We start from the raw sequence: 23,186 nt of genomic DNA, 5'->3' as shown, positions 1-23,186 counted from the left end.
AGTCACTCAAGAAACACTTGTGTTAATTCAAACTTTTGGAAATATTTTTTAAAACACTTGAAAAGTTGGTTAGCTCTATAGCAGATACAAATATATAAATTTTATGTATTTGTAAATACATATATATTTATAATTAATAAAAATATAAATAATATACAAATGTATAATATATTTATATTGTAATTTATATATATAATGTATAAATATATTCCTGATATATATTTATAATATATAAATACATATGAATAATATATAAATTTAGAATATATAAAATATAAATGAATATAAATATATGAATGAATATAAATATATTCTTTTCATAGATGTATATGTATATATTGACAAATGATAGATACATAGCAAAAAAACAAACAAAATAATAGGAATCTCAGTGAAACAATAGTTTTCTTAATGTATACTGGTATTGAAGTAGGTAGAGGTTTCAGAGGGGAGGACTCAGAAATTGTTTCACTTCTCAATAATAATTGACAGTCTACTGCACATTAAGCCTAGTACTAGATGATATAAAAATGTCAATGTTCCATTAAATATTAAGATCTTTATAGGTGGAGTCTTTATTTCATAGTACCTAACTTAAAGATTATTTCAGAATCAGTCTTTGTTATGCAGTGGACAAATATATATCAATAGATGCTAGCAATGATACAAGAAAAGTAGTATTATCATTTTGAGGCATTTAAAATGAAATTCGTAAAAATATTCTTGGAGAAATTATTTTCTCTAAGTTCAGATGAGACTGAAGTAGAAGAGTGTTTTGTTCCATAGGATGTCTATATCAGAAACAACCTAATTCCCTTATTAATAATGCACATTTCCAGACACTTTTCAGGACATGAGGAAAAAAAGAATACCTGGTAATAGGCTTGGTATCCTGCATTCCAGAAATTTCTTAGATATGTTGCATTATAAGACCACTTGAATTGATTTACTCAAAATTAAGTTCTTGTACTATTGTGCTATAATTGCATAAGATATAGAAAGTCAACTTTTAAGGTAAATTCATCTAAACTTAATGCATCAAATGAAAAAGTCTGTGAATGATTATCAGGTTTATCATATTAGAATAAATACTTTTTGTGGCATTTCCCCACACTTAAGACTTCTCTAGTCATATTAATAAATTTTGGTTCAGACTTAATATGCTAAAAAAAGGAAAGCTCTAAACTTGAGAAAATTGGGTAAAATGGAATAGTTTTATTCAAAGAGTACTTTTTTTACATAATAAAGGAAATGAGTCTTTTCTTTCTATAACCCTCTGATTCATATTGAAAATGGGCAACTTCCAAGGAGCCTTATACAAATATCTTCTAAATTAATGATTTTTTTCCTAGTAGCCTAAACTGCAAGACAGTCGCAATTTCATTTTTTTTTTTAGTTTGAAAGGTTGTAAAATTCTGTTTATATAAGAAGGATCTCATGTCCTAATCAGTATGAGTTTAACACATGAATTTTATCAGATTAGATAAAATCTAATAAAATCATATAAATATAAAATCAGATTAAGTATTCTTAAAAGAAAGTAATAATCCCAAGACATATCTTAAAAATCACTCTAGTAACAACCTCTTATTATATTCATTGCCTCATAGGGAGAGATTATTAGACTAGATCTTTTCAGTGGTTAGCCTAACTCTTTGATGAGTTCTCAGTCTAAATCTTAACAATCTTAGTTGTTGGCATAAATTAAGAAACTTTATCCTTCTTGGAATCTAGAACATTCAACATATAAGAAGAATTATCTTTAAGAGATTGGGTATATCTTGGATTTAAGTAGAAAGTAACCATTCATTTATATATTAACAATGTATCAAAGAGACTATAGTGTCACCACCAAACCTCACAAAAATCTGGAAGGTCAGGCAAGTATTTATAATTTTCTAATAAATTACACAAAGCCAGATATGATGTAAACTTTCAATAAAAGTAGCTAAATGAAAAAAATGAGTGAATGGGTCGTTGTGTGGTTGACTCCCCAAAATAATGAATAGGTTCATTTATCCTAACATGCCATTTTATAGAAAATCTGAGTATGATATGAGCATGGATTATGATCAAGTATAACTCAAAGATAAAGGGATGTGTGCCATGTTTACAAGAGAATGAAGGCAGCACTTTTGCCATCCTCTGCCATTCATTCCTAAAACAGAGAATCCTTCGTGTATAATATAACCTGTGCACTAAGCAGGCTATTCTAGTTGAGCTATCAATGTGGCACTTCATAATTCCTAAGAACAAGAAATATAAGCTTTAAAAACATAAAAAGAGTAAAATAAATTTAAAAATAAAAGATCAAATAACATATAAAATTAACTATGGTAATAGAATTACTAAGAAGCAAAGTAAAACCTTTAGTCTTCTGAATTAAACTAATTCAGCAGCTATCAAATAACCTAGGCCACTCAGCATTTTTCAAAACTCTATGAATTCTAAATACTCCAACAGGCAGGCATACAAATCACCTGAGACTTTATAAAAATTCAGATTCTGATCCAGGAGGTCTGCAGAGACCTCCACTTCTAACAAGCTTGTTATAAATCCTCAAGTGATGCTGATGATGATACAGGGAAACAAATCACATTTTTAAGGCCATAAAACCAAAGTGAGAAAAACTGACAACTTCTAAAACTTCTTACACATTTGTTCAAATGTTGCAATTCCCCTCAAATGTGTCTTATGCTCCTTACCTTGTGAAAGGAAGGAACTAGAAGTCTAAAATTGGGTAAGGAAAATTGGGGCTTATCACCAACTTATGCAAATTCACTTATCCAAAACCATTTATTGAGCATCTGGTATATACCAGGTACCATTCTAGATGTTGTGTGAACAAAGCAGTTACTAGTACAGAAAAAAAGTTAATAACCTTATGGACCTTCAGAAAGACAAGTCATAAACAAATCAACTGAGTATGTAATGCAGGAAAGAAAAGAAGAAATGTTTATGGGGTGGGGTGGAATAGGCTGCAATTTTAGATAAGGTAGGCAGACATCAAATGGCATTGGATTAAAGACTTGAAGGAGGAAAAAAAATCATGCAAGCAGTGGAAACAGAAAAGTACCAGCTTCTGAAAGGAGGTAAGCATGAGCAATAAGGAATCTAGTACGGCTGGTATATATAGAGAGGGGTCAAAATGAACAGGAAATGAAATCAAAGAGGGGAGGAGGGTTGAATTTCATAAGATCTCACAAGGCTTTGCAGAGCTTTGGTTTTTATTCTGAGTACTATGCAAAATTTTGGTGCACAAGGTCAATGCACCGCCTTAGAAAAATACAGTCTTTTCACACACATTCACTTTCCATCATTCATAATGGCTTGTGAAAAAATAAAACCCCTAAAATATATAAATATTATCTATGAATTTGTTTTTTACCACTTATTGGAGGCATAATACAACTTCTCTGAAGACATAGGATAAATTGATAACAATAGCCAGAGCAGAAGTTGACAAACTTTTTCTGAAAAGGCTAGTTGGTAAAAATCATAGACTTTGGTGGATCTCATACTCTCTGTAGCAACTGGTCAACTTGGCCAATGCAGCTTGAAAGCAGTCACACACACGCACAAACACACACACACACACACACAAAGGATGTAACTATGTTCCAATAAAACTTTACCAAAATTGGCAAGTCACATTTGGCCACAACCTTAGTATTCCAATTCCAGGATTACAGAGACACATCACAAAGTAAACTAGCATGCAAAAGCTTAACACTTCATAAAATAATCACAAATTAACTCAATGTTTTTCAAGTGTTTGCAAAAAATAATATTTAATTTTCACTACGTATTTGTACATGCCAAATACTGTGATAGATTCCCTATGTCACTTTCATTCTTTCCCCTAAAGAACTCTGAGATAGATATTGTTACTTTCTGCTTTGTAAAAAAAAAAAAAAAAGGAAAGCTAATGTACAGAAAGATTAGATGACTTACCCAAATTCACATAATTTGTAAAGCAATATACCAGATTTTAACCTGCTCTGACCTGTGCACATACATTCTGCCTTTTCTTTCATTATACTGGATGAACTGAAATTACCCCCATTCTAAGACTAATCTGTTAACTGATACACCAGATCCCACACCTCTTCCTGACACAGAAGTTTTCCTCTTGTAATTATTTATTCTAAGTATCTGACATCAGCATATTTTCCCTTACTTTATTGGTTTTTCCCACAAACACATAAACATGTGGTGATATCACCTTTTCGTTGGTTGGTTGGTTGGTTGGTTGCTTGCTTGCTTGCTTGCTTGCTTGTTTGGTCAGTTGGTTTTAATTTGTCATTGGGCTTACTACACCTTCCACCACTATGGACCATTTAGAAAGAGTTTTGTCTGCATATTCTCACATCTTTTCTAGTTTTCTCTTAAATTTACTTTAAACTGACTTTGCTCACATCATTTGAATTAAATCACCTGTATCAAATTATACCCTGAATGGCCATTTCTCATCCTTGTCCTAGTGATCTAATGGTATTTTACATGATCATTACTTCCTACTCAAAATTAGTTATTTATTTTATTCTAGACCACTTTTCTGATCTTCACTGGTTACTCCCTCTTAGCAACTTTTCTCAATACATCTTCTTTTTCTGACTTGTAAATATCATACAATTTATCTTCTCCACCTATATCAACAAATCCAATTGTTCAGGCCAAATATCTTGAAATCATTCTTGGCTCTTTCTATCGCCTTCCAGATGAACTCCTTCAGTGAATCCTGCCAGCTCTGCTGTGGAACAATTTGAATGACCATTTTTTGCCATTCTCCTGCTATAATTCTAGACCAAGTCATCATCGTTTCTCACCTATTCTGCAACCATAGTTGTCTTCCATGGTTTCACTTTTGCCACTGCAGTCTACTCTGCACACAATAACCTGCAAGAACTTTTTACAAAACAATTACTACCACATTGCTCCTTCCAAATCAAAATCTCCCAATGGTTTTTCATAATATTTAAGATGAGATACAACAGCCTTACCCCAACCTAAAAGACACTGCACAGTCCTCCCACCACCCTTAACTCTCAGGCTTCATCTCTGACCAACAAACACACCAAGTATTTTCCACCGTAAATGCCTCATTGTCTCTTGAACTTGCCAACCTGATTCTTATTTTAAGGTTCTTGATGAGTCTTCTCCTTCTAATGTTCTCTTCAATATCCACATGTTTATAGGTGAGTTTCAATTAGTTTCTTCTCAAACATTCCCTCTTCAGAGTCTTTGTCTCAACACCTTTGTAACAGTGTTCATTCTCTATTCCTTACACTATTTTGTTCTTAGTTTTTAGTCATTATTTGATCTCATAAGCCAGTTTCTCTACATATATCACCTTTTGTTTGTTTTTTTTGTCTGCTTCTCCCCATTAAAATAAAATCTCCATGAAGGCATGGATCTTCTTTAGTTTATAGGTGTATACCCAATGTTCATAAAAGGTATTCAACAAACATCTCTTTGAAGGAAAGAAGGGAGGGAAAGAGGAAGAGAGGACAGAGACAGAAGATGAAACCCATATTTCTCAAATTCCTACATTTGAGTCAATATTCACTATATAGTACTCTCTCATCAAAATGTGTAACTTTTGGCTACCAGTATTAAAAGACTAAAAAGATAGTGCTCACAAAACAGGAATAGTCCTATTTTGGATTGCTATTACCAATCCTGAGCATAAAATGTTGGTCCATTAATTCAGTATTAAAACTGAAGGTGGAACAGAACACTTGAAAACAGAAAACAGAAATAATGTTTATATATCAAAAGCTAACATTTTTGTGAAAATTATATAAAATCATCAAACAATGAATCAATGGAGAAAAATAGAATTCACTCACTCCATCTTTATAATAACATTAAAAAACAGTATCATTTTATCTTAGTCAAACTGCTCAAGAATTTATAAACAATGCAACTCAAGAACTTTTAAACAATTAACTTACTGTATATATCACAAACTTTCTAATTATTTATACTTAATTTAAATATATACATATAAAATTTTTATGGACATTTCTGGAAGAAGAGATATTGGGAATGAAGATTCTTCATTGGATATAATCTTTAATTGGTCACAGGTATTCTTAGCAAATTCTCTCCCAATTATTTGAGTCAAAATGCATGCAAGATGAAATATTTTATCACACAGAATACTTGTTATTAAAGCTAATTAAAACTAAAATTCTCTAATATATTTCAAAAAAGTTTGAGAATTTCTCCACCAATTTATTGCTAAAATGTCTGTGCTATTTATACTCTTCTCAATACACTATATTCAAAACAAAGAGGATAATACTAACTATATTTCAGATGTGATGTGAACTACAGGACTAAAATTACCTAGGTGTCAAAGGAGAAAAAAATTTTTAATACCATACTAATAGTAAATTAATTAATAAAGTGAAAGGGAAAAAACAAATACATAGTTCTTTGCACTAGTATTATTTTGGTATCAGTTATAATATCTCCTTTCTCATCTCTAATTTTATTTGGGTCTTCTCTCTCTCCTCCTCTATATTTTTCTTTTTCTTGGTCTAACAGTTTGTCAATCTAGTTTATCTTTTTAAAACATAACTTCATTTCATTGATCTTTATATTGTTTTTTAGTATCTTATTTATTGATGCTCTGATCTTTGTTATTTATTTCCTTCTAATTTGGGAGTTTGTTTTCTTGTTTTTCTAGATCCCTTGTATCCATTGTTGTTTATTTGATAGTTTTGCTTCTTTGTATAGGGCTTTATTACTATAAATTTCCCTTAGTACTTTTGATATATCCCATAAGTTTTGGTATATTATGTTTCCATTTTCATTTGTTTCAGGAAATTTTTTAATTTCTCCTTTGTTTTCTTCAAAGACCTACTCTTTGTTAAGTAGCAGTTTGTCAAGGCTCCATAAATGCATAATATTTTAGGGGTTTTTTTTGTTTATTTCCTAGTTTTATTCCACTACAGTCAGAGAAGTTACACTACATGATTTATATTTTTTTAATTTGTTAAGATTAGTTTTGTAGCCTAATATCTGATCAGTTCTGGAGAATGCTCCATATCATGATGGAAAGAATATATATTTTTCAGGTGTTGGATGAAATATTCTTTAAATACCTGTTAAGTACATCTGATCTGTAGTGGAGTTTAATTATTAGTAATTGGTAGTAGAGATTTTCTGAATGATGTGTTGTCCATTGATGAAAGTCTGATGTTGAAGATGCCTTCTATTATTTTATTAGTTTTCTCCCTTTAGATCTAATGATGTTTGCTTTATAAAATTGGATTGTTATATAACTAGGTGCATATATATTTACAATTATTATATATTCTTGTTGAATTGATCCCTTGATCATTACATAATAACCTCTTTATTTCTTTTTACAGTTTTTTGTAATTTTTTTAGTTGTAGATGGACACAGTAACTTCATTTTATTTATTTATTTATTTATACTCTATATTTGTTTTGTTTTAACTTATATATGATATCAGAATGCATTACAATTCTTATTACACATATAGAGCACAATTTTTCATATCTCTGATTGTATACATAGTATATTCACACCAATTCATGTTTTCATACCTGTACTTTGGATAATAATGATCATCACATTCCACCATCATTAATAATCTCATGCCCCCTCCTTTCCCCTCCAACCCCTCTGCCCTATCTAGAGTTGTCTATTCCTCCCATGCTCCCGCTCCCTATCCCACTATGAATCAGCCTCCTTATATCAAAGAAAACACTCGGCATTTGGTTTTTTGGAATTGGCTGACTTCACTTAGCATTATCTTCTCCAACTCCATCCATTTACCTGCAAATGCCATGATTTTATTCTCTTTTATTGCTGAGTAATATTCCATTGTGTATATATGCCACATTTTTTATCCATTTATCTATTGAAGGGCATCTAGGTTGGCTCCAGAGTTTAGATATTGTGAATTGTGCTGCTATAAACACTGATATGGCTGTGTTCCTGTAGTATGCTGTTTTTAAGACCTTTGGGTATTGACCAAGGAGAAGGATAGCTGGCTCAAATCATGGTTCCATTCCCAATTTTCCAAGAAATCTCCATACTGCTTTCCATATTGGCTGCACCAATTTGCAGTCCCACCAGCAATGTAAGAGTGTACCTTTTTCCCCACATCCTCACCAACACTTATTGTTGTTTGTATGCATAAGAGCTGCCATTCTGACTGGAGTGAGATAAAATCTTAGAGTGGTTTTGATTTGAATTTCTCTAATTGCTAGTGATGATAAACATTTTTTTCATGTATTTGTTGATTGTACATCATCTTCTGAGAAGTGTTTCTTCAGGTCCTTGGCCCATTTATTGGTTGGGTTTTGTTTTGTTTTGTTTTGTTTGTTTGTTTGTTTTGTTTTTTGGGTTTTTTGGGGGGGTTGTTTGTTTTTTTGGTGTTTAGCTTTTTGAGTTCTTTATATACCCTAGAGATTAGTGCTCTATCTGATGTGTGAGGGGTAAAGATTTGCTCCCAGGATGTAGGCTCTCTATTCACCTCACAGATTGTTTCTTTTGCTGAGAAGAAACTTTTTAGTTTGAGTCCATCCCATTTATTGATTCTTGATTTTAATTCTTGCACCAAAGGAGTCTTATTAAGGAAGTTGGGGCCTAATCCCACATGATGAAGATTAGGACCTACTTTTTCTTCTATTAGACACAGGGTCTCTGGTTGTATTCCTCTGGTTGTATTCAAAATGGTCCTTGATCCATTTTGAGTTGAGTTTTGTGCATGGTAAGAGATAGGGGTTTAATTTCATTTAATGAATGAGTTTCTTGTGGCAGCCAATTATTAGGTCTTGTTTACATCCATTTAGCCAGTCTCTTCATTTTGTTGGGTATGGATTAACAGTTTCCCCAGCACCATTTGTCGAAGAGGCTATCTTTTCTCCAATGCATATTCTTGGCACCTTTGTCTGATATAAGATAATTGTAGTTTTGTGGATTAGTCTCTGTGTCCTCTATTCTGTACCATTGGTCTACCAGTCTGTTTTGGTGCCAACACCATGCTGTTTTTGTTACTATTGCTCTTTATTATAGTTTAAGGTCTGGTATAGTGATGCCACCTGTTCCACTCTTCCTGCTAAGGCTTGCTTTAGCTATTCTGGGTCTCTTATTTTTCCAGATGAATTTCATGATTGCTTTTTCTATTTCTATGAGGAATGTCATTGGAATTTTTATTGGAATTGCATTAAATCTGTATGGTGCTTTTGGAAGTATGGTCATTTTGATAATATTAATTCTGCCTATCCAAGAGCAATGTAGATCTTTCCATCTTCTAAGGTCTTCTTTGATTTCTTTCTTTAGTGTGCTGTAGTTTTCATTGTAAAGGTTTTTTAATTTATTTTTATGTGGTGCTAAGGATTGAACCCAGTGCCTCACATGGGCTAGTCAACTGCTCCACCACTGAGCTACAACCCCAGCCTCTCTTTTTATAATTTTTGTTTTTAAGTCTATTTTGTCTGATATAAGACATTTATATCCTGCTTCCTTTGGGTTTCTATTTGCATGAATTGTCTTTTTATACCCTTTCACTTTTAGTCTGTGTTTACTAATGAAGTGAGTTTCTTGTGACAGCCGATTATTAGGTCTTGTTTACATTCATTTAGCCAGTCTCTCCTTTAATTGAGGAATTTAGTCCATTTTATGCAAAGGTATTATTGGTAACAAAGGTATTGACTTCATCGTTTTGTTAAATTTGTGTGTGTGTATGTGTGTGTGTGTTCATGTTGTGTATGTTTTAAAATCCTTTGTTCTATCCTTCCTCTCTTTTTCATCTTTATGTTTTGCTGGCTTACTATGTTGACAAGGTTTGATTTTTTTTCTCTTTCTCTTTTATGTATCTGCTCTTCCAATGAGTTTTAATACTTTCATGTGTTTTCATGATGGTTCTTATCTTTTTCTTTGAGTATGGGATTTCCTTAAGCATCTTTTGTAAAACCAGTCTGATAGTATGAATTCCCTCAGTTTACATTTCTTTTGAAAAGTCTTTATTTCCCCTTCATTTCTAAAGAATTGCTTTTCTAGATATAGTTATCTTGGTTGGCAATAATTTTCTTTCAGAACTTAGGGTATATCATCACATACTCTCCTGAATCAAAAGCTTCTGCTTAGAAATCTGCTAAAAGTCTAATAAAGATATACTTAAATATGACTTAGTGTTTTTTCTCTTACAATTCTTAAAATTCTCTCTTTGTATTATACTTTTGGAAGTTTGACTATCATATGCTCTGGTAAGAATCTTTTCAAGTCATCTTTATTTGTATTCTTATAGGCCTTCTATACCTGAATGTCCATATTTTCTCAAGATCAAGGAGGTTTTCAGCTATTATTTCAAAGAAATAAATCAGATGCAGAAAGACAAATACCATATGTTCTCTGTCATATGTGGATATTATAAATGTCAAACAGAATTTATAGTTTTGATTACTAGATCCTGGGAAGAGTAGGTGAGGGAGAGATTAAAAAAAGGTTAACTAATGGGTACAAGAACACATAATAGAATTTATAAATTCTAGTATTCTATATAACAATGGGATGACTGTAGTTTAAATACTGAAATATATATCTTATGAATAACTAAAGGAGAGGAGATCAAAGGTTTTAAACATAAGGTAATGATAAGGTTGTTGAAATGTCAATTATCAGTACATATTGTATACATATATAGCAATATCACACCATACCCCAAAAACATGTACTATTGTTATGTTAATAGAAAATTTTAAATATTTAAGGTGGAAATATTAACTACACTTATTATATTATTGTACACTACATACAGATAGAGTTATAATACTTTACCCTTATTAATTTGTATAATTGAAATAATAATAAAATGCATTCACAAAAAGTATATATGCTAATATTTGAATTTGAAATGATCAAACTTAGAAACCTTGCTTTTGGGTTTGTTTTTATCTCTACAGCCCAGTGAGAGTCACAGAGTACACAGTGGACCATATCAATCCAGCAAGCTGCCATCATCTTTTATGTACTACAGGCCAAGAAGGATTTCAGCAGGCTCCCCTCCTTTCAATCACCCAGTATATAGTCAATCACGACCTATTTTTCCTCCTTCTCGCTTTGGCTCAGTGTTCTTTCCTCCTCAACCCCTCCCACCAAAACCCATTAGAAAACCTCACCACTTTCCTGGTTATCCAAATCGACCTTTATTCCCAAAACCACCATGTCACCCTTTTCCTGTACATCCTCCTGTTCATCCTCCTTTCCCTAACCCTAAACCCCCAGTAAAAACAACCATCACACCTACCACCACTGAAGAATTCACCACTGCCCCAACAACAACCATCATAGTTTCCACAGAACCCACAACAACAGAAGAACCCACAACAACAACAGAAGAACCCACCACAACAGAAGAACTCACCACAACAACAGAAGAACCCACCACAACAACAGAAGAACTCACCACAACAGAAGAACCCACAACAACTGAAGAACCCACCACAACAACAGAAGAACCCACAACAACAACAGAAGAACCCACCACAACAACAGAAGAACCCACAACAACAACAGAAGAACCCACCACAACAACAGAAGAACCCACAACAACAACAGAAGAACCCACCACAACAACAGAAGAACCCACCACAACAACAGAAGAACCCACCACAACAACAGAAGAACCCACCACAACAGCAACCACCATCATTTACACAGACCCCACCACAACAACAACAGCAACCACCATCCTTTCCACAGAACCCACCACAACAGCAACCACCATCCTTTCCACAGAATCCACTACAAAAGAAACCACTGCCTCCTCAACACTACCTACTTCCCCAACAACAGAGCCCACCTCCACATTAGCAACAACTACCACCACAGCATCTACTGAGGATACTACCCCAATTACAACCAGTCCTCCCCCCATCAAATTGCTCAGTACCAATATTCAATTTACAACCTCCAATCCAAATATATTCAATTTTGAAAAGTTTTGGGAATACCTACTTTCTATTTTTGGTTCAAAATGGGAGAAATGACATTTTTCAAACTTCTCTGATTTCTTAGAAGTGAATGTCAATGATTTTGATGAAATCAACCTTGAATCAACTAGTATACCAAATAAAAACAATTTGAGCAATAACATGCATTTACTACTGTCATGATTACCATACTAATTTATATTTTACTACCTACCAACAGCTGATGAGCCAGGTAACCAGAAAGAAACAGAATCCTTTTGTATATAGATATAGATGTGTGTGTGTGTGTGTGTATGTGTGTGTGTCACACAAACATATATATGAAGGGTCAACTTAAAGTGAGTAAGCAGAATTAAATAAATCCAAAAAGGTATTAATATTGAAGCCTTTAAAATCTACCCATAATGAAGCTGGTAGGTAAGTAGATATGTTGAGACAAAGAGAACAAATAGTGATACCAGAACCTAAGTGAGAGTAGAAACAGATGAGGAAAAACCACCCCAAATAACCTGTGGATGTGCAAGGATATAACTACTGCCAGCAAATGCAGCACATAGCAGGGAACAAGAAAGAATGTCACCCTACCTCTCTCTTGTCTATTTTATCAGCAAAAATTGACCAAAACCTCATAGACAAGGGAATTTGTCTATTACATTTTGCATGGTAATCCTCCAAGTATGCAGAAGTAATCCGAGAAGAATGGATGGCTAATGAGGAATTATGATCACATAGGTTCACATCATAAATAGCCTGACTCAACATCATGTAGTCAAATGTTCAGGCAAGGAAAAATATGTGTTGCTAATTTCTTACACATAAAATATTAGAGATGGCTGAAAGATAAATCATATAACCTTTTTATTTCCTTTCTCAAAGAGTTTAACATGTCTATGGGGGAAATAGGTAATAAAATATAAGTAAATGATAATAGTTTAGATATGAGGTTTCTCCCAACACTCTAGCTACCAATATCTATGTTAGTCACTTTTTTGTTGCTGTGACCAAAATACATAACAAGAACAACTTAGAAGAGTAAAAATTTATTTTAGCTCATGGTTCTAGAAGTGTAGTCCATAGTTAGCCAGGTTCATTACTCTGGGAACATGGTGAAGCTGAATATCAAGGCAGAAGGAGCCCCAGGGAAGATAAACCCCTCCAGAGTATGGCCCCAGGCACCTACCTTTTCCAGTCATACCCCACTTGCCTATAGTTACCATTCAGTCCATTCAAACAGAATGGACTCATTAGATTACAGCTCTCACCTCTGAACATTTCTACATAAACACAGGAACACAAATACAGGAACAATACAATATAAACTAAAAAAAAAAGGAAACATTAAAATACAAAATTATTTAAATTGAAATAATATATACATAAAGGTGTAAGTACAGATACAAAATAAATGTTAAATAAAATATATTTTAAAACTTTAAAGGTGCTTTAAGTATATGACTATAAATATAAAACATGAGAGAAGTGGGCAAAGCAAGATGGCACAGTAAAACGCTCTAGTGATTATCCCCTTACAGAAACATCAGTTTGAACAATGATCTATATAGAAAAAAATAACTTTACAAGTTCTAAAGAAAGAAATTCAGAAATCAGAATACCTTGGTGTATCATAGATATAAGAAAAGATTCACTGAAGTTGGTAGGACAGTTTTACATTACCTTCATCACCTCTCCCAAACTAAAGGCAGCACAATGCGGAGAAAGATGCTTTCTACTTTGGGGAAAGAGAAGGAAGTAAGCACAGGACTCTGCCTTGAACTCCAATACTGGGCCTGCCACAGTAACACTCAGGACAAGGCAGAACCCTGGGCCCCAGACGCTAAGATGGTATTCACCCAAAGCTCATAGCAACAAGCTTTAGACCTACATGGTGAATCTGATCTCTGATATTCTCTACAGCCAGACTGATCTGTCCTGAAAGCTCTCAGCAAAAGCTGAGCCCCAGAAGTCACAAGCTTTAGGCCAATCACTGGGATGTGGGCTCCAGACCAACCCTACCAGACCTATCCAGCAGGTTCACACTAGTGGATCCATGCTTTAAGTCAGCCACCTGCTGACTCAGGGACCAGGCCAGTGAGTCCAAAGACTCAAGTAGCAACCCCACCCATGGACCACACCACACAAGCTTTCCTAGAATATCTGAATGGAAAATGAGTGTTGATGAATTTTTGCAGACAAAATCAGTCTGAGAAGACTGAAATAGGTACAGACTTCTTCAATTACCCAAACTCCAATCAATGCGTGAAAATTAAGGATAATGAAGGAAGAGATGGAACAAGATAGCAGGAATAAGACCTTTAAGCTATTATCTCTCCACAAACACATCATATTTGAATAGCTATTCATACACCAAACTACCGTCACAAGAGCTAATAAAACTAGATTAGAAACTGTGGTAGCTGTTAGTATTTTTAAAAGGAAGAGATTCATTGAAGAAAGCAGGAAAGAAGGAATTTCTCACGTTACCTCTACCTCAACTCCAACCAGAAAAGTGTAAAGGACATGCCTCCCACTTGGGTGAAAGAGAGGGATTTAAATCCAGAATTCAGACTTGAAACCCAGTACCAGGCCCATCACATTGAATCCATTGCTGGGCATCCTACCCCAAGGGGTATACCTGTGGACTGAGCCATTGGAACTGTGTTAGCCAGATGGCAAAGAATGCTACCATCCCTCCCAAAACTTCACACAGCAGAGTGGGGAGCAAGACCACCCACTGGGGACCAGAACATGAAATCTAACCAGACCTTTTCTTGGAGTTCAATGCTAGGTCCACTATGGTGAGGCTCAGAACCAGGTAGAAAACAAAGGCTGCTATATTTAAGCCAAAGCTCATAGATAGAGCCTCTAGACCTGAATTGATATTAAGAAGAGACCTTCACACCATTGGTATAGTCTCAAGTTTTGCCCTGCATCATTGCCAGCCTTAAAATGGGCTTGGAACACAAACACTTGAGAGCTTGCCTGCAAGCACACCCGTGCGCATATGCACACACATCCCTGTGACTGTGAGATTCAGGGGTAACCCAGCTTATCATCAGCCTTAGCAGCCAAGGAACTATATCTATCACCATCCTTCTCAGGCAGCTCACTTTTCCCCATGCCAGTGCTCACAGATGGATACCATAGTCCTGTCCTGGAATCAGGCAGAGACTTCAATAGGACAGACCTATTTTTCAAATTGCATTCACTGCCAGCTGCAGCATGGAACTTGGTGCATCCCTGAGATTATGCAGGCCCAAAGTTGCTTACCCAGATATCAACTCTGATGACCTAATGATGACCTTGATGGTCAAGGACTGCCTTCACTAATGCTATCCCAAACTCAGACAGCTTGGTCTAGAAGAAGACACCTTTTAATGGGAGTAGAGCAGGGCAGTAAGAACAGGACTTTGCCTTGGAACTTAGTACCAGTCTAGTGATGCCAGATGCTGGGCAGACCCTAATGTTCCCAACCCCAGGCCTGTCTATGTGTGGATCTCTGAAATAGTTCCAACCCTTGGGGGAGATGCAGAGGTCTATCCAATTTCTATCCTGGCTAGCACCTGTTGCAGCAGGTTGGGTTTGAGTGCTCTTCAGCAGTAGGTAGCCAATAGCAGTATAGGTCTTAGTCCTACTCTAGTGCTGTGCAAGTTGTGGTGTATGGAGAATGGTGACAGTGAATGGGAAAGCAGTGTCTGAAATTGAGGTCCCTGATGACTTTATGGCTGTGCCATGCTTGGTGCCTGGGAAAGTTTCTGTGAAAAGGTACAGGATGCCTAATTGCTACGGTAATGCCCTCCATGAGAAGGCTCTGTGCTAGAGTCTTATCAGCCTCAACCTTGATCTCTCAGGCAAACAGCTCCCAGGAATAAAGGAGCTCTTCTGTTAGAAAATCACAATGTTTCACCAGCTCTGCTGCTCCTTATCTTGCTCCCATAACAGTAACTTTAAACAACGGACTTTCTGGAGAGCTACACAAAGCTCCAAACATTGCACATTGCAACTGTAGTATGTAACTGAGAGATAAACTGCATTATATTGCTAACTCTGTAGCTTTCATGAATACAAAGAATAATGCTTGCATAGTCTTTAATCTGATTTATAAGACATATATAATAAAGATAGCTAGCATAATTTTTTAGAACTTCTTCTCCATCAGAGAGCAGCATTCCACCCAATCCTAGCTGTTATCTTCAAAATCTGCATATGTGAGTCTTTATTTTTCTAATATTCCATCCCTCTTGCAGGAATTTGCTAGTTTGCCCTTGGTGATCACAGCAGTGGGGGGCTATGTGCTTAAGTGTTTTAGAGCTTGACAGCATTGGTGATCAGAGGCAGGGGATAGAAATCTGGGCTAGTCTCTCCACAGTAAATCTGCCCAGAGTCAGGACGAAAGCCATAATGCCCAACCATAGGTTGATGACTGTGAATAAGCATCTGGGACTGCCCTGGGTCCAGGGAGAGGCTTTCAGGGATCAACTACACTTTGTAGGTATCCCCCGGATTCATTCTGAAAAACACATCAACTACAGATTTAAAAAAAAAAAATCTGTGCTTAAATCACTCTCTACTGCTCAATAATAACGACATACCTACAGCAAACTTATGACAAGCCTGGACTTAGGGTTCCATCTAGTGTTGATATACTGGAAGTAAATACAGTCTCAGAGAAAATAAGCGGCGTGCCTAAAATTTCTGGAAAGACTGAAAGAAAGCCAGATTACAAAGACTGGAATAAGTAATTCTTTAATGGCATCAAGAGGTTTCAGGAAACCATGACCTCACTTAGTGGTCAAAATAAAGTGCTACAACAACAAGATGGTAACTAATATGAGAGGACTCGGAGGTTTTGAAACAGCTGTTTTAAGAAAATTCTAGAAGCTTCAAGAAAGCATAGAGAAATGATTTAATACATTAAAAAGAAGCTTAACAGAAAAATGGAAATGATTTTTTAAAACAAAACAGAAACTCTTGAGATAAAAACTATACCAAATGAAATTACAAACATCATAGAAGGCATCAATAATAAGACAAATCAAAGAAAAGAGATAATTAATAAGCTTGATGACAAGCTACTTGAGAATACACAGAGGGAAAAAAAGAAAATAAAATGAAAAAGCTTATGGGAATTCTGGGATATTAAAAGAGAAAATGTTGGACTTTGGGGTTGAAGAGTGACTTGAGAATGCCAAAGGGGTTAGAAAGCTTATTGAAAGAGATACTAATAGAAAACTTCCCAAACCTAAAAGGAAACAAATATCTGGGTACAGAAATGTCATAGGTCACCAGTTAGATTTAACCCAAACAAGTCTACTCTAAGACATATAACTTCCAAGGTTTTACAAGCAAGCTCTCTCAGAGGTGAAAGATAAAAATTCTTAAGGCAGCAAGAAAAAAGAAACAACACATAAATTTGTTCCAGTTCACCTGACAGAAAACATCTGAGCAAAAACCTTGCAGGCCATGAAGAAATGGCATGAGATTTTCACATTACTAAAGGGGGGAAAAGTTACCAATAGAGAATTCTGTGGCCACAAAGCTGTCCTTTAGAAATGAAGAAGACATACAAACATTCCCAGACAAAACCTGAGTATTATCTCCACCAAACTTGTCCTTCAAGAAATGCTATAGGGAGTTTTTTAAACAAAAAGAAACATTAATGAGTAAGAAGGAATAAAACTCACTATTAAGAGTCATTATGCAAATTCAGAATGCCTGATATTATTAACATAATGCATAACCATTCATATTTTTAGTATGAGGACCAAAAACCAAAACAATTAAAAATAATACAATGAAAGTAAAATGTTAAGTCTGGGTTGTGGCTCAGTGGTAGAGCATTTGCCTCGGGCATGTGAGGCCCTGGGTTCAAACATCAGCACCACATAAAAAATAAAATAAAGCTATAAAAAAGAAAGAAATAGGCAATATTAAAAACTGCAAAATGGGATATCAAAAATTCAAAATGTGAGGAGGAAAGGAATAAAAATGTAGAATTTATTAACATATTTTATTTTTATGATTCTGTTAAGATGTTATCATTTCACATGACTTTTTTATAATCAAAATATAGTTTGGTAAGCATTGATCAAAAATCAAGATAATAAGCCAGGAATCAAATTATGCTGCTAGAGTAAGTCACTTCACCACAAGGAAGACTGCAGAAGAAGAAGGGAAAAAAGAAAGGAATTAAAATGAAACTAGAAAACAAGTTTTTGTAACTTGACTGTCGTAAGATTGTTGCCTATAAATAATTACCTTCAATATAAATAGATTAAATTCTCCAATGAATAAACAGAGTGACAGATTGGAGAAGAGGGAAAGTGACTCAGGACCATAGGGTCTTTGGCTTGTGGGACAGAAAAGAATTTCAGCACACACCTGTCAGAGGCATAGACATAGGGTTCTTTAGGAAAGTAGATACACATTCAAGGGAGAATGGGGGCAATCTCAAGAGAGAGATGCCTTTAGGGGAAGCCAAGGAATATGCATTCAAAGGAAAACATAGGCCATCTCAAGAATGAGAGGTGCACTTTTGGAACTACCGATCCTTCTTTTAAAGGAAATCTGGTGAAGGATACTTATGGGAATGTATGAAGGAATGATACCAGGTGGTCTAGTCAAACTCCATATCCTTAGGTCTTCACTATCTGACCAGCAGATAGGACTGGAAAGTCCCTTAAATTACATATTGCTCAAAATACCATGTTTCTTTCTTCATTGGGGGATTAGTTAATAGTGCACAGGTAGATTTACAGATTTTCCAGAAATTTGGGAGTAACTGACCTGGGAGAAGATTGAAATGGGTAGTGACAGGTCTGGAAAAGTATGAGGAATTTCTAGATTAAAATCATATTTCCTTGTTTTTCTTAATATCTCCTTTCAATTTCTTATTCCTTCTATCTTACCTCAGTAATAAAAATTACTCCCTGGTCCAATAGCACAAAGAAAACTAAGACGCACATTCTCTGACTAGTATAGCCTAGCTAAATCTATAGAACACCTGGTTTTGTTTCTTTAAATTGTAGCAACTTCAAGAAATCTGCAAAAGGGATGCATCTGAACTCTATATACTAATAATGAACAACTAAAAGCTGAAATAAAAGATAATATTTGCAACTGAATCCTAAGTATGAAATATTTAGGAATAAATTAAATAGAATAATTTACAAGAGCTGTATATTGAAACTATCAATCAATACTAGTGACATTGAAGAAGATTTGAACAAACGGACACAAATTCAATGTTTAGGAATTGGAAGACCCCATGTAGTTAAGATTTGAATTTCTTAATTCATCTATAAACTAAATGCAAACCTAAAGTCCCAGTATGATTTTTTTAAAGAAATATACTCACTGATTCAAAATTTTCGTTGTAAAGTCAAAGGAATTAAAATAATCAAAATAATTTAATCAGAAAAAGCTAAAGTACTTACATTTCCTAATTTGAAACAATATAAAGCTATAGTAATTAACAAAACATGTAACTCTAATAGAGTTCTTGAGTCCATAATAATATAAATAACTCATATAACACAAAAATGAGAAACAATGCTATAAGGGAAAAGGTGATAAAGATCTGAACAGATGGGGTTGGGGTTGTGGCTCAGTGGAAGAGCGCTTGCCTAGCACATGTGAGGCACTGGGCTCAATCCTCAGCACCACATATAAATAAATAAATAAAAATAAAGATATTGTGTCCAACTAAAAAAAAATTTTAAAAAAAGATCTGAACATGGTGGGACTGCAAATTGGTGCAGCCAATTTGGAAAGCAGTATGGAGATTTCTTGGAAAGCTGGGAATGGAACCACCATTTGACCCAGCTATTCCCCTTCTCGGTCTATTCCCCAAAGACCTAATAAGAGCATGCTATAGGGACACTGCTACATCGATGTTCATAGCAGCACAATTCACGATAGCAAGATTGTGGAATCAGCCTAGATGCCCTTCAATAGATGAATGGATAAAAAAAATGTGGCATTTATACACAATGGAGTATTACTCTGCATTAAGAAATGACAAAATCATAGAATTTGGAGGGAAATGGATGGCATTAGAGCAGATTATGCTAAGTGAAGCTAGTCAATCTTTAAAAAATAAATACCAAATGACCCCTTTGATATAAGGGGAGTAAACAAGGACAGGGTAGGGACGAAAGTTTGAGAAGAAGATTTACATTAAACAGGGATGAGAGGTGGGAGGGAAAGGGAGGGAGAAGGGAAACCGCATGGAAATAGAAGGCGATCCTCAGGGTTATACAAAATGACATATAAGAGGAAAGGAGGGGTAAGACAAGATAATACAAATCGAAGAAATGATTTACAGTAGAAGGGGTAGAGAGAGAAAAGGGGAGGGGAGGGGAGGGGAGGGGGGATAGTAGAGAATAGGACAGACAGCAGAATACATCAGACACTAGAAAGGCAATTTGTCAATCAATGGAAGGGTAACTGATGTGATACAGCAATCTGTATACGGGGTAAAATTGGGAGTTCATAACCCACTTGAATCAAACTGTGAAATATGATATATTAAGAACTATGTAATGTTTTGAACGACCAACAATTAAAAAAAAAAAAAGATCTGAACAGACACTTCATCAAAGATATGTAAAGGACAAACAAAGATTAGAGATGTCACTCAGCAGTACAATGCTTGCCTAGCATGTGTGAGGTCCTGCGGTTAATTCCCACTACTAAAAAAAAAATAAATAAATAAAATAAGCATGTAAAAAATGATTATCATTCATTATAAGTAAAATGTAAACTAAAATTGCAATTGCATCCCACCACACCCATGAAAGTACAATTATTGACAATACCAAGGAACAACTAGAACTTCCATATACAGCATCTAAGAATGGAAATATATACATTTTTTTTGTATATATATATATATATATATATATATATTTCCCTTATCTATCTTGTTTATTCCCTCTTCTTTCATTTATATATACTCAATGAGAAGAATGTTTTATTTACTTTATTCTTAATGCCTAGAACAAAATAAGTATAGGTTGAAAAAAAAATGCCTACTTTTCTAGTTCTTCTAGAACTCAGATCTATGACTTGCCCTGGTACACCCACCCTCCTGCTAAACCAAGTCCAGTACTTTGGAGCTCTGTTTAGATTTACTCTCCTGCTGCTGCCTTCCTGTCAGCCTTCACTTCCAAATGATGTCTGTTCCCTTCTGGGTTTTTGTATTGCAGGCTCAGTTATAGAGGGGCCTCCCAATCAACTGGAGCCCTTGGTGTAACTGCCTGTCTATTTTACATCTGCTTGTTGACCATCCTTTCAAATGTCATACTCTACCTTCCATCCTGGACTACTTCTAAAAAAATGCAACTAGTTTCATCCCCAAGTAATCAGTCTCAGTGAGTATATCAGATCCAAATTCCTACTCCTCATAACCACCCCATCAAGTCATTTAACTGAACCATGCCTGGATATGCCCTAATATATGTTGATACCTAATACATCAACCAAATCTGTTCACTGACACAGAAACTTCACTAAAAAATCCATGAAATATATTTAAGTTACTATTAATCATAAGCTTCTGCTTTTAAAACATTTGTCTAGTTACATTTTCCTCCAATACACAGGCCCTTTTATAAAATTCTTGCATTGTAACTCCACTCCTCTTATTGAGCTTAAAAGATTTTTCATCTAATAAGGCTAAAAGCTTTCCATAACTTCATTGTTCTTGTCCCAAGTCAGTCTGGTTGAGATGTGCCTTTTTAAAATTCAGTTTAGGGGGTTCACTTCAAGTACAAATAAAAGGAGTTAGTTTCCTTGATAAGTACCATAAAATATTGGTTGTTTGCTTCATTCAACTCAAAAAGAATTTTTTCCCATATGGTGCTATTTTGGTTTTTTTTTGTTTTTTGTTTGTTTATTTGTTTGTTTGTTTGTTTTTGCATATTTCCCTGCTGGGAGCTCTGTACCAACTTCTCTAGCCAGTTGCATTTTCTACACACCTATAAAAATGTTGTAAGTTAATTTCCACAACCTTGAATTTAAAGTAAGTTCTTGAATGGGTTCCAAAATTAATATGAGTTTCTTCAGTGAGCAGAAACATGGTTGTGGTGACTATAAATTTACTTCCTCCTTGCCATAATTCTGAAATTCTTACATTTAACTGGTTTATAAATAATAGTACCTAACAGTTATTGCAAGTTTACTTTGTGTAAGATACTAAGCATTTAATACTGATTATCCCATATAATCTTCAAAAAACTCCCCAAATAGATCACATGATCATATATTTATGATGTAAAACTACCTTTGTAATCTTTCTGTTTCTCAGATAGAGTGGAATTCACACAGTTTTTTCAGCAATTGCTTAGAAAAATATTCTGATTTTTTTAGATTCTATTATAAAGAAGCTGAAATGAAAAGCAACTTAAGATATTTATCACACTTCATTATCCCTTTCTAAAAAATAATTGATGTTTAAGGATAAAATATGTTTCAAGCAAAATTTTTAAATGACTAATCCATATTTTTAAAACATTTTCTTCACAGAGATTAATTGACCTTCCTCTTGTGCTCTAAAAGTAAGACTCTACACTTTATAAAAATTAAAAGGATTTAAGAATATACCAGAAAAGTAATGCTGTCAACTACTATAGACTTATATACATTAAATGACAAAGTCATAAATATAAATGCTGTTAATCTACTTTTAAACTCAACCTGAGAAATTCTTTTATGAAGAGTACTTAGCACAGACAACCCACTCTTGTGTGTGTCCACCAACTCTGCTAACTACTACAGAATTATATATTTCTTCCCTGCACTTTTAAGTCCAAGACTTTCTTATCCTAAGTCTTTCCTCCTATTGTAAATCAAAATGCCATCTTTAAAGTAGACATATAACTTTAGAGGCAGATATGGCAATTACAAAAATAATTGTATTTGCTGCCAATGAAGAAGAACCTTACTCAATAGAAAGACATAGAACTCTCTGTTTACCCTTTAAGATTTGCAAATTAACTTACGCTTTACTGAACCCAAGCCAAGAGGAAATGATACAGGTGAAATCTTGAAATTGAAAAGATAAAGAGAGAGAAAGGAAAGGTTTTTAAGTTTAAAAAAAAAATGTCACTTTAAGAAAATTGAAGCCAGAGGTACACAGCCAATACAGAGTTATAGTGGTAACAAAGAATGACTGACAAGCTGACATAAGTGGGAGAAATGGAAAATAG

Source organism: Urocitellus parryii, chromosome 10, assembly GCF_045843805.1.
Source record: "Urocitellus parryii isolate mUroPar1 chromosome 10, mUroPar1.hap1, whole genome shotgun sequence".
Classification (NCBI taxonomy): Eukaryota; Metazoa; Chordata; class Mammalia; order Rodentia; family Sciuridae; genus Urocitellus; species Urocitellus parryii.
Note: the sequence above shows the minus strand (reverse complement) of the source record.